Source organism: Cavia porcellus, unplaced genomic scaffold (assembly GCF_034190915.1).
Source record: "Cavia porcellus strain 051 isolate PalLab524CR breed Dunkin Hartley unplaced genomic scaffold, mCavPor4.1 scaffold_8, whole genome shotgun sequence".
NCBI classification, from domain to species: Eukaryota; Metazoa; Chordata; class Mammalia; order Rodentia; family Caviidae; genus Cavia; species Cavia porcellus.
The window spans coordinates 48,131,528-48,147,070 of NW_026947491.1; the positions used below are offsets into that span (position 1 = coordinate 48,131,528).

At 32.9% G+C, this 15,543-nt stretch overlaps 1 pseudogene; it reads left to right on the forward strand.

Annotated features, from left to right (window-relative positions):
- The first annotated feature begins 13,190 nt into the window (after window positions 1-13,190).
- Window positions 13,191-13,651, forward strand: LOC111758609 (superoxide dismutase [Mn], mitochondrial-like; annotated as a pseudogene).
- Window positions 13,652-15,543: the final 1,892 nt, after the last annotated feature.

Below are 15,543 nucleotides of genomic sequence, written 5' to 3' on the forward strand. Positions count from 1 at the left end.
GGAAAAAATAAAATACCAACTAAGTAAAGCTCATTAAACTCCACATTTGTCTTCTTGACCTGATCTCAACTTAAGTAACTCGTCTCAAACATTTCCTGTTCCCAGAATAAGTAGTCTCTCACACAAATTCACTCTTTCAATCCTTTGTAAAAATTTCTTTAAAAATAAGTTCCCCCTCAAAAATAGTAGATTTTTGATTCATATATACATACATTTACCTCCAATCTAGCTAATAAAATTGAAAATAAACTAAATTAAAGCTAATAAAATTCAACAAAAAATATTCTTTCATCCCTGATGGGCAGACTATGTTCTGGTACATATTACAGAATTCAGTAAATATTAACATGTTAAGACCATATAAAACCATCACCAAAATCAAAGGGTAAACCTATTCTTTACCCAAAAAGCTTCTTTTTGTGCTTTGTAATATTTTCTGCCCCATCTTCACTATCCATCTGTTGCCACCCTGCCACTAATCTGCCTTCCATCACAACACATTAATTTGCATTTATCACAATTGCATAGAAAGTCTGTCATACAGTGCTTGTCATATGGCTTATTTTACTCAGTGTAGTTATTTTGAGGTTCACTCATTATTATATGCATGATTAGTTTATTAACTTTCACTGATGAGTAATATGCATTGTATATTTGTTTGTTTATTGATTTATTGATTTATTGCCTAGATTTTTGTTCTTTCTCAGAGTTTTGTTCTTATGAATAAATATTCTAAGAATACTTGTGTACAATTCTCTGTGTGAGTATATGCTTTCTATTTGTTAGATAAATACCTAAGAGTGAAATGGCTGTATTATTTTTGCATTTATTATGTTTTCAGTTTTATAACAAGTATGTGTTTTCTATAACTGTTTTAATCTGAATTTCCATAAATGCTAATTACTCTGACCACTTCTCCATGTGCTTAAGTATTACTCACATGTCTTTTTTTCATGAAATGTCTATTCAAATATTTGGGTGATTTTAGTAAAGATTTTATCTACCTTTTTTTTCTGTGCTAGTTCAACCCCATTATCTCATGTGTGGCAAGAAACCACCTGGCCAGTGAGGTATATCTCTCCTTAGCATAAATCTGCTTAGCATAGTCCTTAGCATAAATCTCCTTACTGATACATAAAAGTATTTTTAGGTTTTTATTACTAAATATTTGTTATACAAGACTCTCAGTTTCATTTTGACCTATTTATACATGCATATAATATAATTTATTTTTGCCCATTTTCACTCATTTTTCTCTCCTCTATCCTCTTCGTGAGCCCTTTCTTCTTCTTTAAAAGCCATCTTTGCTTATTCTTTATATATTATGATATTATATCACATATATGCTTTGTAAGGATTCTCCCTCAGTGTATTATGTCATTAATTTCATTTAGCAATTATTTTTAAAAAATAGAAATTCTTAATTTTAATTGCATTCTTTTCAACAGTTTGTTCAACCTATGTACCATTCTTATAAAGCAGTATCTAAGATATCTTAACCTAACCTAATCACCACAAAGATTTCTCTCTTTCCTCTACTCTAGAAATTGTATAAATTGAGGTTTGGCATTTAAGTGTATGATTCATCTCATCTAAATTTTGTATACAGTGTGAGGTACTAATAAATGTTCTTTTTATACACAGGGACATCAAACATTTTTGCCATCATTTGTTCAAAAGTATATTTTATTTCTAATAAGTTGCTTTTCTGTCTTGATTAAATTATTTTAACATAATGACTGATCTCTTTCCACTCATTCTTAATTATCATTCTTGATTTATTATTCTCTCTTTATACTAAACACTGTTTTTCATTATTATTGCTTTATATTAAATATGAAATCAGTGTTACTTCTCCAAAATTGTTCTCCTTTTTCAAAGGTATTCTGGCTATTCTTATTTCTTTGCATTTACCTATGAATTTTAGAATCACTTTGCAAATTCTATCAAAAATAACAAAATCTTCTGGGATTTTTGTTGGATTTCTCTTAAACTATACATCAACTGAGAAGTGAAACTTAAAAATGTTACTTCGTATCCAAAGACTTTAATGTTTTTTAATTTCTCTCCACAACACTTTGTAGTTTTCATTGGAAAATCTGTATCATTTGTATGATTTTATCTTATATTTATATTTTTATGATCCTGTACAAATGCTTTAATTTCAATACCTTTGTTCTTCAGTATGTAGAACTGAATTGAATTTTACATATTTCATAAACCTTCTATCCTGCAATCTTGCAAAAGTCACTAATCACTAAAATCACAAATAGTTTCTGTCTTTAGTGTTACAACATTGTATATCCAAATAATTTTGTATTGGGATTTTATATTTAAATAATCATGTAGCCAGCAAGTAAGGACAACTCTATTTCTCCTTTCCAATATGGAAGGCTTTTATCTTTTTCTCACTCCAGGCTTTGGCAAAGATGGCCAACACTATTAATGAGTAAATGTGGTAAGAGCCAACATTCTTTCATCATAAATACAATGGTAACTGTCTTCACAGATGCTTTTATCAGGTTGAGTAAATTCCCTTATTTTTCTAATTTGGTGAAAGTTTATATCATTCTCCATCTTTTTATTTTAATCTATTTGGGCTTTACAGTTAAAATGGATTTCTTATACAGAGGAGGCAGTTAACTTTTGATTTTTTTTTATCCAGTATAACAACCTTTATCTTTGTAAACTTGGTTATTTTGACCATTTAGTAATGTAATTTCTTATCTAAATATAAATCCATAATCTTGCTATTTGCTTTCTATTTGTTTTATCTAATTATTTTTCTTGTTTGTTAGAGGCTAGCCCCAACCTCTCCTGGCCTTTAAGGTTTGTATTGAGAAGTTCACTGTAATACTAATGGGTTTTTCTTTATAAGTAATTTGTTACTTTTCTCTAACAGCTTTTAAGAATTGGTCCTTAGTAGGACTTCTGGGATTTTGACTACGAGGTGCCATGGAGACATTGTTTTCTGATTGTAAAGGTTAGGGTTTTATATGCCTCACTTATCTGTATTTTAAACACTTTTTCCGTGTTTGGAAAGTTTTATGCTACTATATCTGAAAAGAGACTTTGGCTGTCTTCCAATTTTTCACTATTTTAATTAATTTAGTCTTTGTCATCTACAAGCTATTGAATTGATATCTAATGCTCTCTTGTTTTAATCTCTGAATATTGTCCTCACATTATTGCTTCTTTTGTTCATACTTTCTTTAGAATTATAATTTCTAGAATTTTTGTTTAGTACCTTCTTGTAGATTCTAATTCTTTTCTATACTGGACATTCATGTTTTGTAACATTTTGTTCAACTTAGCTAGATTTTTATTAGTGATGACTATAAATGCATTGATTGTTTTGTCTGCTGGTTTCATTTTCTGTTTAGATATATGTTCTTTGAGCTTGCTATGCACATTATTGTCCTGTTTTGTTATCTCATCTGTTATCCTATTGAATAACTCCCTTTCACACCTTTCCTTCTCCTCAATCCCCAATGGAACAGCCTTGGGGAATCATTGAGTTGTGGAGGAATCTTGTTGCCTGTCTTTTGATAAGCATTTATATGGGATACAAATATTTTTACATCCTTCACCCATGTGGAGATGTTCTTCTACGTTCCTCTTCCCTAAGTATGTTTTTCACCATTTTCCAGTCCTACTACTTCCAAGTTCTCCTTTTTATACCAAACAGATTACAAGACTATTGGTTATTTTCACTACACCAAGAGTGGGTCCTCTTGTCTTCAGTAAATACCTTCAGCCACATTTAGAACTATGATAATCCAATCAGTTGGGCATTTCTTACCCAACCTGACACATTTAAATATCACAAGTGATTCAAAAAATGGACAAATAAACTGAATAGGCATTTTTCAAAAGAAGAAATATGAATAGTCCCTAAACACATGAAAAAATTTTCAATAGTTTTTTGCCACTGTGCAACACAAATCAAAAGATGCTGAGTTTATACTTTTGCTATATCATCAAAAACACAAGAAGCAACAAATACTATCAAGGAAACGAAGGAAAAAGAATCCTTCTACATTTTTGGTGACAATGGAACTATGGAACACCTATACAACCACTATGGAAATCATAGATTCCTCACAAAACTAGAGGGAGTAATTTTATTTTATCTAGGTATCTTTTTCCTGATTATAATATTCAATATGCTAAAGACATTATATACTATACGTTCCTGTGTTTACAGCAGCTTAACTCAGAACAACTATAACCTGGAAATTGTCCATCTATGAATAAATGAATAAATAAAATATAATGTGTATATGCAATAGAATTTTAACTATAAGGAAGAGTGAATTCCTACCATTTTAGGGAGATGATGAAATTTGATGCCATAACTTTAACTGAAATAAATCAGACATGAAAAATAAGTGTGGCATGATTTTCTTACACAAGAAACATACTGGGCCTGGGATTTAGCTCAGTGGCCTGCCTGATAAGCACGAGGTCATGAGCTGGATCCCCGGTATCACAGAAAAAAAAAAAAAAAGAAAGAAAGAAAGAAACACGCCATATTTTTAAAAAAAGAGTAAAATGATAGAAAACAATCAGAACCTTTAGAAATGAGAAAGATGAGTGGGGAGGAGGAAAGTAAGGTACAGCAGAATGAAGGGATGAAAAATGATCAAAATATGTTTTTATATATTTACCAAATTCCCCAAATAAATATAACTGTTATCTTTGCAAAAATACACTAAAAAATAACATGGGGTTTTCTGTATTTTGCCTAGTCAGCATAAAATTTTTATATTCAAAATTATCTGAGAATTTTGAATAAGAAAAAATTGCATATTGGCAAATCCTTAGCCTCTGTTAATGAGATTACCATACTGTCATCCACTTTTGCTTTTAGATACTAATGTGGTAGATTACATTAATTGATTTTCATCTGGTAAGCCAAATGAGAATATTTAACATAAAGCTAGTTTTCTAACTATGTAGATCTGCTTCTATTATTCTATTTAACTAAATAATTTATGTTTAAAGAGTTTTATATGATTGCAACAAGTCAATTTGTGACATAACTTACAAAATCTTTTTTCTTTTTGTTGGCAAGTAATATTGCCCTCTAAAACAAATTCAGAATTCTTATTTTTTTCTTTTCTCTGGATAAGTTTATGCAAAATTGATGTTATCTCTTCTTTCATTCTAGGAAGAATTTTCAAGTCAAGCATTGGAAGCTGAATTTTATCTCTAAGAATGTTCTTAAATTCAAAATCAATGACAAATACATGTATAAAATTCGTATTTTCCACTTCTACTTGATTTAGTTTTTAGTTGTATTTTTCAAATATGTTATTTGAAAATCTAGTTACACTGTGTTGATTGTTTTCATGATATATTGTTAATATTTCTTCAGTATTTTGGGGTATGCAATGATTTTTATCTTATAATAGCTTTGATTTGAAGAGTTTCTATTTTATTCTTTTTTCCTAGACCACATTTGCAGATGTTTACCACTGTAATATTTTTTAATATTATTTAAAGTTTTATATTTTTTAACATTTTCAGTGATTTCAGGAACCAAACCCAGGGTCTTCTGCATAATAGACAAAAACTCTATTACTGAAATATAACCCACCCTCCATTTGTTTTTTGTATAGCTGATTATTCCTCTTAATATTTTATATTCTTGCACCTATTTTATTATAATTTGTTCTTTGTACCCTCTTAAATACTTGCATCACTGGTTTTTAATACAGTATCTAAAATATGTATTCAAAGTATCAGTTGCCCTCTCCGTACTGCTTTAGTTATATTGCAAAAATTTCATATACTGTATTTTATTGCAGGTTCAAAATATATTCTAATTTATGTCATGATTTTTCCTTTGAACCTGTCATTTATACATTATCTGATAGTCTTAAATATTTCAGTTAAATATTTTTAAAGGATAGCAGTATAAAAATAAAGTTTCTTTCAAAACTATAAAATTACATATAGGTTAAAAAGTCCAAATTACCTAAAAATAATATGCAATCATTAATTTTAAGTGATATCTTACACAACATGACCAAGTAGGATTCATCTTACGCATACAGAGATAGCTCAACGTATGCAAATCAAGAAATGTAATATGCCGCATCAACAGACCAAAGACAAAAACCACATGATCATTTCAATGATGCATAAAAAGCATTTGACAAAGTTTAACACCCACTCATGAAAAAAAAAAAACCTATAGAAAACTGGAATAAGAAATCTTTATCTCAATCTGATAAAAGCCATGTATAACAAACCAACTGCCAATATTATATTAAATAATCAAAAAAAGAAAGCTTTCACTCTAAAATCAGGAAGAAGACAAGGATGCCCATTATCACCACTCTTGTTCAATATAGTTCTGGAAAGATTAGCCACAGCAATTGAACAAGAGAAATAAATGCAAGGAATAAGGATAGGAAAAGAAAAAGTAAAATTATTATTTGCTGATGACATGAAACTATGCATAGAAGACCCCAAAAACTCAACTAAAAATTTCTAGAATAACTAAATTCAGTTCTGCAGCATAATAGGATAGAAAGTCAACAATTACAAATCAAGAACATTCCTGTACACTAATAACAAACTCACTAAGAGAGAAATTATGATAACCACAGCTTTCACCATAACATCAAGAAAAATGAAATACATAAGAATCAATGTTTCAAGGGAAATAAATGACCTATACACTGAAAATTAAGGAAATCTGAAAAAAGAAATCAAAGAGGTTATCAGAAAGTAGAAATATATCCCCTGTTCTTGCATAGACAAAACCAATATAATAAAAATGGCTATTCTTCCAAAACTGTTACATAGATTTAATGCAAACCAAACAAAATACTAACAGCACACCACACAAAATTAGAGAAAGCAATCCTAAAATACATATGGAAACAGAAGTGGCCTAAATAGCAAAATCAATTCTGGGCAACAAAGGGAAAGCAGGGGCCATCACAATTCCCAATTTTAAGTCATATCACAAAGCTACTATGATTAAATATATAAATATATAAATAACCTGCATCTTACTAGCAAAGAAACAGATTCAAGGACCAATGAAATGGATTACAAGACACAGAAACAACTCCAAGCACATTCAGCCACTTTATCTTTGACAAAGGAGAAACAGGAAGAAAGACAGCCTCTTTAATGAGTGTACTGGGAAAACTGGTCTTCCACATGACAAAGATTAGACCTAGGTATCTCTCACCATGTAATAAACTGAAATTTAAATGGATCAACGATCCAAATATTAAAATAGAAATACTTGCTCTGATGGAAAGATTAAACAGGTAAACTCTTGAAGTTATGTATGTAGAAAAAGACTACAAACAAAACCTCAATTACACAGGAAATGTTGCAGAGAATTAACACCTGGAATCTCATCATATGAAAAAGCTTTTGCACAGTGAAAGAAACCACCAACAGAGTGAAGAGACTACTCACAGAATAGGAAAACAATTTTATCAGCCATTCCTCAAAGGACTAATATCTAGAATACATAAGGAACTCAAAGAAAATTCAGACTTCCAAAATTTAAAGATTCAATCCAGAAATGAGTATCTGAAGTAAATAGACACTTCTCAGGTGAAGAAATGCAAAAAATAAAAGGAAAATATGTCCAACATTATTTGTCCTTCCAGAAATAAAACTACACGGAATTCCATCTCACTCCACCTAGAATGATTATCATTGAGAAATTAACCAATAACAAATGCCGGTGAGACTGTGTGGAAAAAAGAAGCCTAATTCACTGTTTCTGGGAGTGTAGCTTATTACAACCAATATGAAAGTCAGTATGGAGACTCGTCAAGAAAATAAAACTAGTCCATTTGACCCACCAATTCGCCTTCTTGCTATCTTCCCAAAGGAGTTAAAATCATCATACCTCAGTGATATCTGTGCATCCATGTTTATAGCAGCACAATTTATAATAACTAATCTTTGAAAACAGCCTAGATATCCATCAGTAGATGAATAGACCAAGAAAATGTGGTTTTTATATTTATAGACACTGCTCTGCCATAAAGAGAGATAAATTTGGGACATATTTAGGTAAATGCATGCACCTTGAGACCATACTTGTAAGTGGAATATCAGATGCATATATTCAAATATCACATTGTTTCTTTTTGTGAGAAATGGAAAAGCTAATTAACAACCAAACTAGATATCAAATATTGGGAAATATTAAGAACATTTTCAAAGTGGAAGGGGAAAAAGGGAGAAGGGAGGGAGGAAGGGAAAGAAGGAAAACTAAAAAAAGAGAATGGAAAAACAAAATACAAACAAAGCTTTTATAAATGGGGAGGGGAGGAAGGGGTGAAGGATGGGGAGGAGATTATGTGAAAAGCAGAACTAATATACAGAACGTAAAAGTACAATTTCCTTATGAGGAATGTCATCAATATATGTGACAAATATGTACTAATAAAAAATAGTTAATAAAAAGGTAAGACCATATTAATTAAACATAAAATATAAGCAATATGAATTGCATGACAAAATGAGGCATATTTAGCATATTACAGAAAATATTCTGCAACATCATTTTTTATGAAATAACAAAATTAAAACATCTGCCAAGCTAATTCAAAATTTCGCACCAAATGGCTTCCAGAAGAACATGGCAGATAGATAGCAGCAGCTATGGAGGCTCTCTGAGATACCCCACTTAGAATCCAGGAATGCTGCAGCACGAGAAGCCCTAAGCAAGGGGAAATACACCCTGCCAACCCAGGAATGAACTAAGCTAAGAGAAACCAACTGGAAATCCAATCCTGGTGCTATAACAGGAACAGATAAAATCTCAGTGCAGAAGCTAGAACCCGTGCCACTGGAAGCTGCGATTAGAATTTCCTGCTGGCACCACTGTGTCCAAATGTTCAGGGAAGGGAGACAGACATGCAAAAGCTCTGAGAGTGGGAATCTGTAAACGGAGTTGAGATCAGGACTAGCAGGGAGCCCTACATCGACTTGCTGTGAGTGAGCGGAATGGGGACCCTTTCATAGAGTAGCAGGCTCCAGCAAAGAACATGCTGGGACCAGGCAGACTTGCTAGAACAGCGCGCTGCAGTGACTTCAGTCATCTATTTCCCTCTCAAGCGGGATTAATGGGGAGTGCCTGGTCTGCGTGATGCCGCTGACTAAGACTCAGTAGGCTAGCCAAACCAGGTCCCAGCGCCTGGAGGTGCACCCTAGCGGTGAAGCCTTCAGGAGGTTGACCTGGAGGGGTGGGCCCAGCAAAGGCTGCCCAGGTCTGTGTCCCCTAGTACACTGCAGTGGGCAGGAACACCTAGCCAGTGCAATTCAAACAAATTGTAACCAAAAAAGAGGAAAAAAAAATTGGGCCTCCTACATTTGCTTGTATGGAAGGAACAAAAAAGTATGGGAAGAGGAAGCAACAAGAAAGGGTCCTCAATCCCCAATCCTAGAACACTGATCCAGGAAAGGGAAACGCAAAGGAAGACAGGAAACGTGCAATATCAGACACGGCACCAATAGACATAAAGCAATATCTCCAGAGCCTCATAGACGAGTTTAAAAATGAAGTATTTAATGAAATAAAGCAAGATATAAGTAGAATAGTTAGAGAAATGCTAAGCACCGCCCAAGAAAAAACAGATGGTGGAATGGAAGAACAGAAAAAAAGGGGAGAATTGTTTGATGGAGAAAATAGGGAAAACATAGAATATGTGAAGCAGGTTCAAAGAGATTACCAGGAAACTAAAAACTCTACCAAAAGCTGGCATAACAGCTTGAAAGAAACTAAGGGTAGATTACCTGAATTGGAGAGCAGATTTGTAATATGGGAACATGAAATGAAAAGCTTCTTAAAAATAACAAGAAAACAAACAGCAATAATACAAAGGCTAGAAGATGATAAGAGGATCTATAACTTGAGAATTAAGAACATAAAAGAAGTAGGGATACAAACAAATTGACTACAAAAGCTATTCACAGAAATAATCCAAGAGAATTTCCCTAATTTAGCAAAAGGTAAAGATACTCAGATATATGAGGCATACAGGACTCAGCCACCTACAACCCAAACAGAGCTACACCCAGGCATATAATAATCAAAATCCCAGTAATCCAATATAAGAACAGAACACTAAAAGCCATCAGAGACAAGAAACAGATTACTTACAAGGGAACACCCATCAGAATTACAGCAGACTTCTTGGCACAAACCATCAAATCATGAAGAGAGTGGGGGGAAATAATTCAAGCTTTGAAAGATAACAGCCTCCAGCCAAGACTGATATATCCTGCACAACTTTCCCTAGAAATTGATGGAAAAACAAGGTACTTCCAGGATAAAGAGGAACTAGGGGCATTTGCAACCACCAATTCAACTCTACAGAAAATACTGCAGGATATTCTAAAAAAGGAAAATACCAAGACTTCAGAAACAGTGGCAGAGAAACCACAATGAATGGAGCAGTAAGGGAAATGAAGAAGACAACAAACAACAGAAAAAGAGCTCAACAGAAATGAGGCAGAGAAGATTGGATGGTAGGAACAGCTATTTTGGAGAAAACAAGACATCATAATAGCTAGTGCTGATTTAGTATCATCTTGCTTTGAAGTCCTATCAAGCTTTTATTCTTCTGTCTCCATCAGTCTTAACAGGTTTATCTTATTGGATTTTATTATATGTGATAATATAAGCAAAAACTTTTATAGACAAGGAGATTATACAGAAACCATTGTTCATTTTCTGATAGTTAGTTCTAAATACCCTGTAATTTTGTCATTCTCTTGAGTGATTTTACATTGTCTGGATATGTTTGGTGCTACAGTATATGAAGTTATACTCAAAGATTTCAAGGAAAGAGACATTATGGTAACTACTTTTATGTTGGGATGTCTTGTGGTGAAACACTATTTTGCTTAAATCATTATGCTTCAGAAAAAAAATTTCACACCAAATGTATCAATAATGGTAGTCATAACTATTAACTTAAACTATACCATTAAAAATATTTGATTATATCATTTGACAGAAACTTGCATAGGGCACGTTAGTTACTCAATATAAAAGCAGAAACTCAGCATGTGAATGTATTTCCTTTCAGAAATTTGACCTGTAGACGTTCAAGTATGCTTTTTCTAGCAAGTGTTAGTTGTAAAAAGAAAATTCCAACAAAACATATAACAGAGTAATACAATAATACAACTGACAACAATAAATATTTTTCTAATATTGACAATTGTACATTTATTTAAAATTAATAAGAATGATTTAAAATATGAACAGGTACTTCAAGACACATATTATACAACATGGTATGCCTCATAGCATCAGGTAACATTAACAGAAAAGAACAAACAAGAAAATAAGAGAGAAGAAAAAAACATCAAAATAGTGGGGAAAAGAAAAAAAAAGAAGAGTAAGATCTTCAAAGGAGGGAAAAAAGAAAAGAGTAAAACTCACAAACCTCAAAATTCCAAGAGGAAAAAACAAGGGGAAAATGTATTTGTAAAATTTTTAACATTTCATCTGTGTTTTTGAATGAATGGTTTATTTTCAGGATTCGCAGTGCTGGAATTCATCAAGTCAAAATCCACCCCCCCATGTTAATGGCTTGTGGTTTTTTTTTTTTTTTTTTTTTGAGGTTCTTTCCCTATTTCAAAGCTCCCTTTGTTCATGCACCCCAGACTATGGCAATCTTTCAAACCAAGGTATATCCTTGCTCGCGTTGGTAGATGGGCAAAGCAATTAGCTCTTTGTTCTCTTCAGGTTAGAGTCTGCAGGACAAGGATTCAAGCAGACTGTTGGACCTAATGGTAATACTTTGAAAGCCACACTTACTGGACTTGGTTTCTCACTATGTATGGAATGCAGAGACTGTGTCATTTCTGACCTGAGCTTAAACTCAGAAAATCTATATCTAGTCCCCACTCCAAGACTGTCACTCACCCAGTCCCTGCATTAGGTAAATATTGGAAACCCTGAAGTGGAGTGGCTCTGTGGCTATTTTAAATATTCAACCCTTTTCTAAAAATAATGCCTGGTTAAACAGGCTCAGGCAATAAGGCAGTCTATGCATTGAGTTTTGTAGCCTGCCGTAAAAGAGTCACTTCCAGAGTAAAACTCTACATTGCTTTTATAATTGCTTTTATAATTTACAAGAGCTAGCACTGCTGGCCAGGTCTGTAATAACTCCCTGGGCCTTCCTTCTTTCCCCAAGCATTAGCCTCACTCACAATCAGCTCATTTGACTGTCACCTCTGCTGCCCTCTGCCAAGGGAAAACAAAACATAAAGCCAGCTTAGAGTTGATGGATTGTAGCTGGCAGAGTTCTGAATGCACAGGCACAGAGTTGGTCAGAGGTGAATTCATACAGAGAGCAACTGTTACACTATTTTAACACATATAAACTAATTAATAACCTATTTAAAATGGTTACTTTGACTTTCCCAAAGTCCAGGTATAGCTGGTCAGTAATACTTCAATATCAATATCAATACCATTAAGTTATATTCATTCTTATTTCAATTAAAAACAAGACTTATAAAATTCAACTAAATAATATATACATAGATTAAATACTAAATCATTTATATAATAAAAAGTTGACAATAGTAATTCTTACCATGTAATTCTAATGTTTTCACTTTGCTTAAATAATTAATATACAGATATAAATAATATTCTAAAATAAAATACTCTGTGGTCAATCATACATAACAGACTGATGGCACTCATATAACGTTTTTGAGCATCTTAAGTATTTATATCTATCTACAGACAATTGTACTATAGTACTTGTAGTTACACTATCCTATACTTTACTATATTGTAGTTCACCAAAATTAATAACAAAAAATTCTATTCAACATTTATTAATATGCTTTATTATAATAAAAACTCTTTAATATCTAAAAACTAATCACAAATGAATACTTAAAATGTTATTTTTACAAACTTCTTTCACAATTAAAACATGCTTCATATTACAAACATTCCCTATAGCAATACAGGCCACACTGTCATAAAATGTCAACATAAGATGTTGAAGTCTTACTTGTAAAAATAATTTTAAGAGGTGGAGAAGGCCTCTGCATGCTCTCTGGCCTCCCAAGTCTTCTTATATCTTGGTAGAAGTCTTCTTCCCCAAATAATTATTGCATTCTACATGCCTTGTAAAACCAGCAACATCTTCCCTGGCTTTGAGATCATGGGCACCAGGCAGAAGCACAACCTCTCCAACTTTCCCTATGACTATGGGGCACTAGAGCCTGACGTTATGCTCAACTCATGAAACTGTACCACAGCAATCACCCTGAAGCCTATATGAACAATTTTAACACTACGAATAAGTACCAGGAGGCACTGGCCAAGGCAGATGTTACAACACAGGTAGCACTTCAGCCTGCACTGAGGTTCAACAGTGGAGGTCATAACAATCACAGCATTTTTGGGGTGAACCTGAGCCCTAATGGTGGTGAAGAACCCAAAAGGGATTACTGGAAGCCATCAAGCATGACCTTGATGTGTGGGAGCATGCTTACTACCTTCAGTATAAAATATTTTTGACCTGATTATCTTAAAGCTATTTGAAATGTAATCAACTGGAAGAATGTAACCGAAAGATATGTGGCTTGTAAAAATAAATCATTTTCATTATTAGTATACTGAGTGTGTTATGCTCTTTATGACTATTCTATTTTTGTAATAGCACAGAGTGCTGCAATACACTAGTAAGCTGCTATGTTATAGAATTTGTTACTTACATATTTGATAACTTAATATTATGAATAATTTCTTCTTTTTCAATTAGGCAACTTTGAAAATAGTAAGTACTCCATGTTATTTAGTCTTGATTAAACATTTTTTTAAGGAGAGGCAGTTGCTTCATTATGACATCATTACAAAACCTTCAAAAATATTTCAGATGGTTTTGGAGTGTTATATTTACAGATAATCTAGTCTATTGCTACAGCCATCACCAATGCTCACTGAGGCCCACTGTCAGCACAGGCAGCAGGTAGGACTTGGCATCAGACTGAATTGGAGGAACACAGGGAAATGTCAAAATGAAAGAATAAAATGCAATCTCATACCACCAGCCATTCCAGATACAGAACAAGAGATGCAGACATGGATGAAATTAGAACACATACACCTGAAATTTCTGAAATGATAGCAACGAAACTACAGAAACAACTCCAGGAAGTTGTAAAGCAAATCAAATCATAAATAAACTCCCAGGTGAAAACAGAAATGATAAACATAATAAAAGAATTGATGAGTATGTCCAAAGAAGACATAGATTTTAAAAATAAAGAAACATAGGAAAATGATGGAAACTGAATGCACAACACAGAAAACAATTAGAATAGATGAAACAGATTCAAAAAGATATCCAGGAAATCAAAAAATCCATTGAAAGCTGGCAAAACTGCATCAATGAAGTTGAAGACAGACTCTCAGAACTTGAAGACAGCATTGTAGATAGTGATTATGAAAGGATAGATCTCTTAAAAATAACAAGTAATCAGGAAATAATTTAACAGCTGCAAGATGATGCAAAGAAAAACAACATAAGATTGATAAGTGTCAATGAAAAAGGACCAAAACAACAAAAAAGACTATTTGCAGAACTAACAGTGGAAAATTTCCCAAAAATGAGAAAAGAATCTGTTATACAGATTAGCGAGACATATACAACTCCAATTAGCCATAATCAAAATAAATCTACACCTCAATATATAATCAATATCCCAAAAATTCAACGTAAGAACAGAATTTTGAAAACTGTTAGAGAAAACAAACCTATAACTTACAAAGAAAAGTCTATCAGAATAATGGCAAACTTCTCAACAAAAACTATAAGTTCAAGAAGAGCATGAAATGCAATATTTCAAGTACTGAAAGAAAACCACATCCAATCCAGTTTGATGTACCCTGCAAAACAATCATTTAAAATCAATGGTGAAACATGATACTTCCATGACAAAGAACTGCTGAAGAACTTCATGACCATCCAATGAACCCTACAAAGCATACTAAAAGACATTCTAGAATATGATAAAATGACCACAGTTCCAATAACAACAACCGAAGGAAAGTAACAAGCAAGACAAGCAATTAAACAGAGTGAAAAAGTAGTGAACCAACAGCAAAAAAATAGCATGACCAAGATAAGTCAGTGCATATCAGTTATAACCATTGACATAAAAGCCAGGACTCACAGATCAAAAGAAACAGACTGGTAGAGTGAATCAAGAAGCAAAATCCAACAACATGCTGTATACAACTAACACATTTAACTCAAAAGGAAATTCATACACCGAAAGAAAAAGGGTGGAAAACAATACTCCATGTAACAGGAGGCCAGAAAAAAAGAAGGGGTAGCTGCTCTGTTTGCAGTTAATGTGAACTTCAAACCAAGAATCATCAAAAGAGATAAAGAAGGTCACTACATACTTGGGAGGGAAAAACTTCAAAAGAAAAAGATAAGGAGTGGGGATTTAGCTCAGTGGCGTTAAGCACTGTCTGGCAAGCACAAGATTTCAAGTTCAATCCCC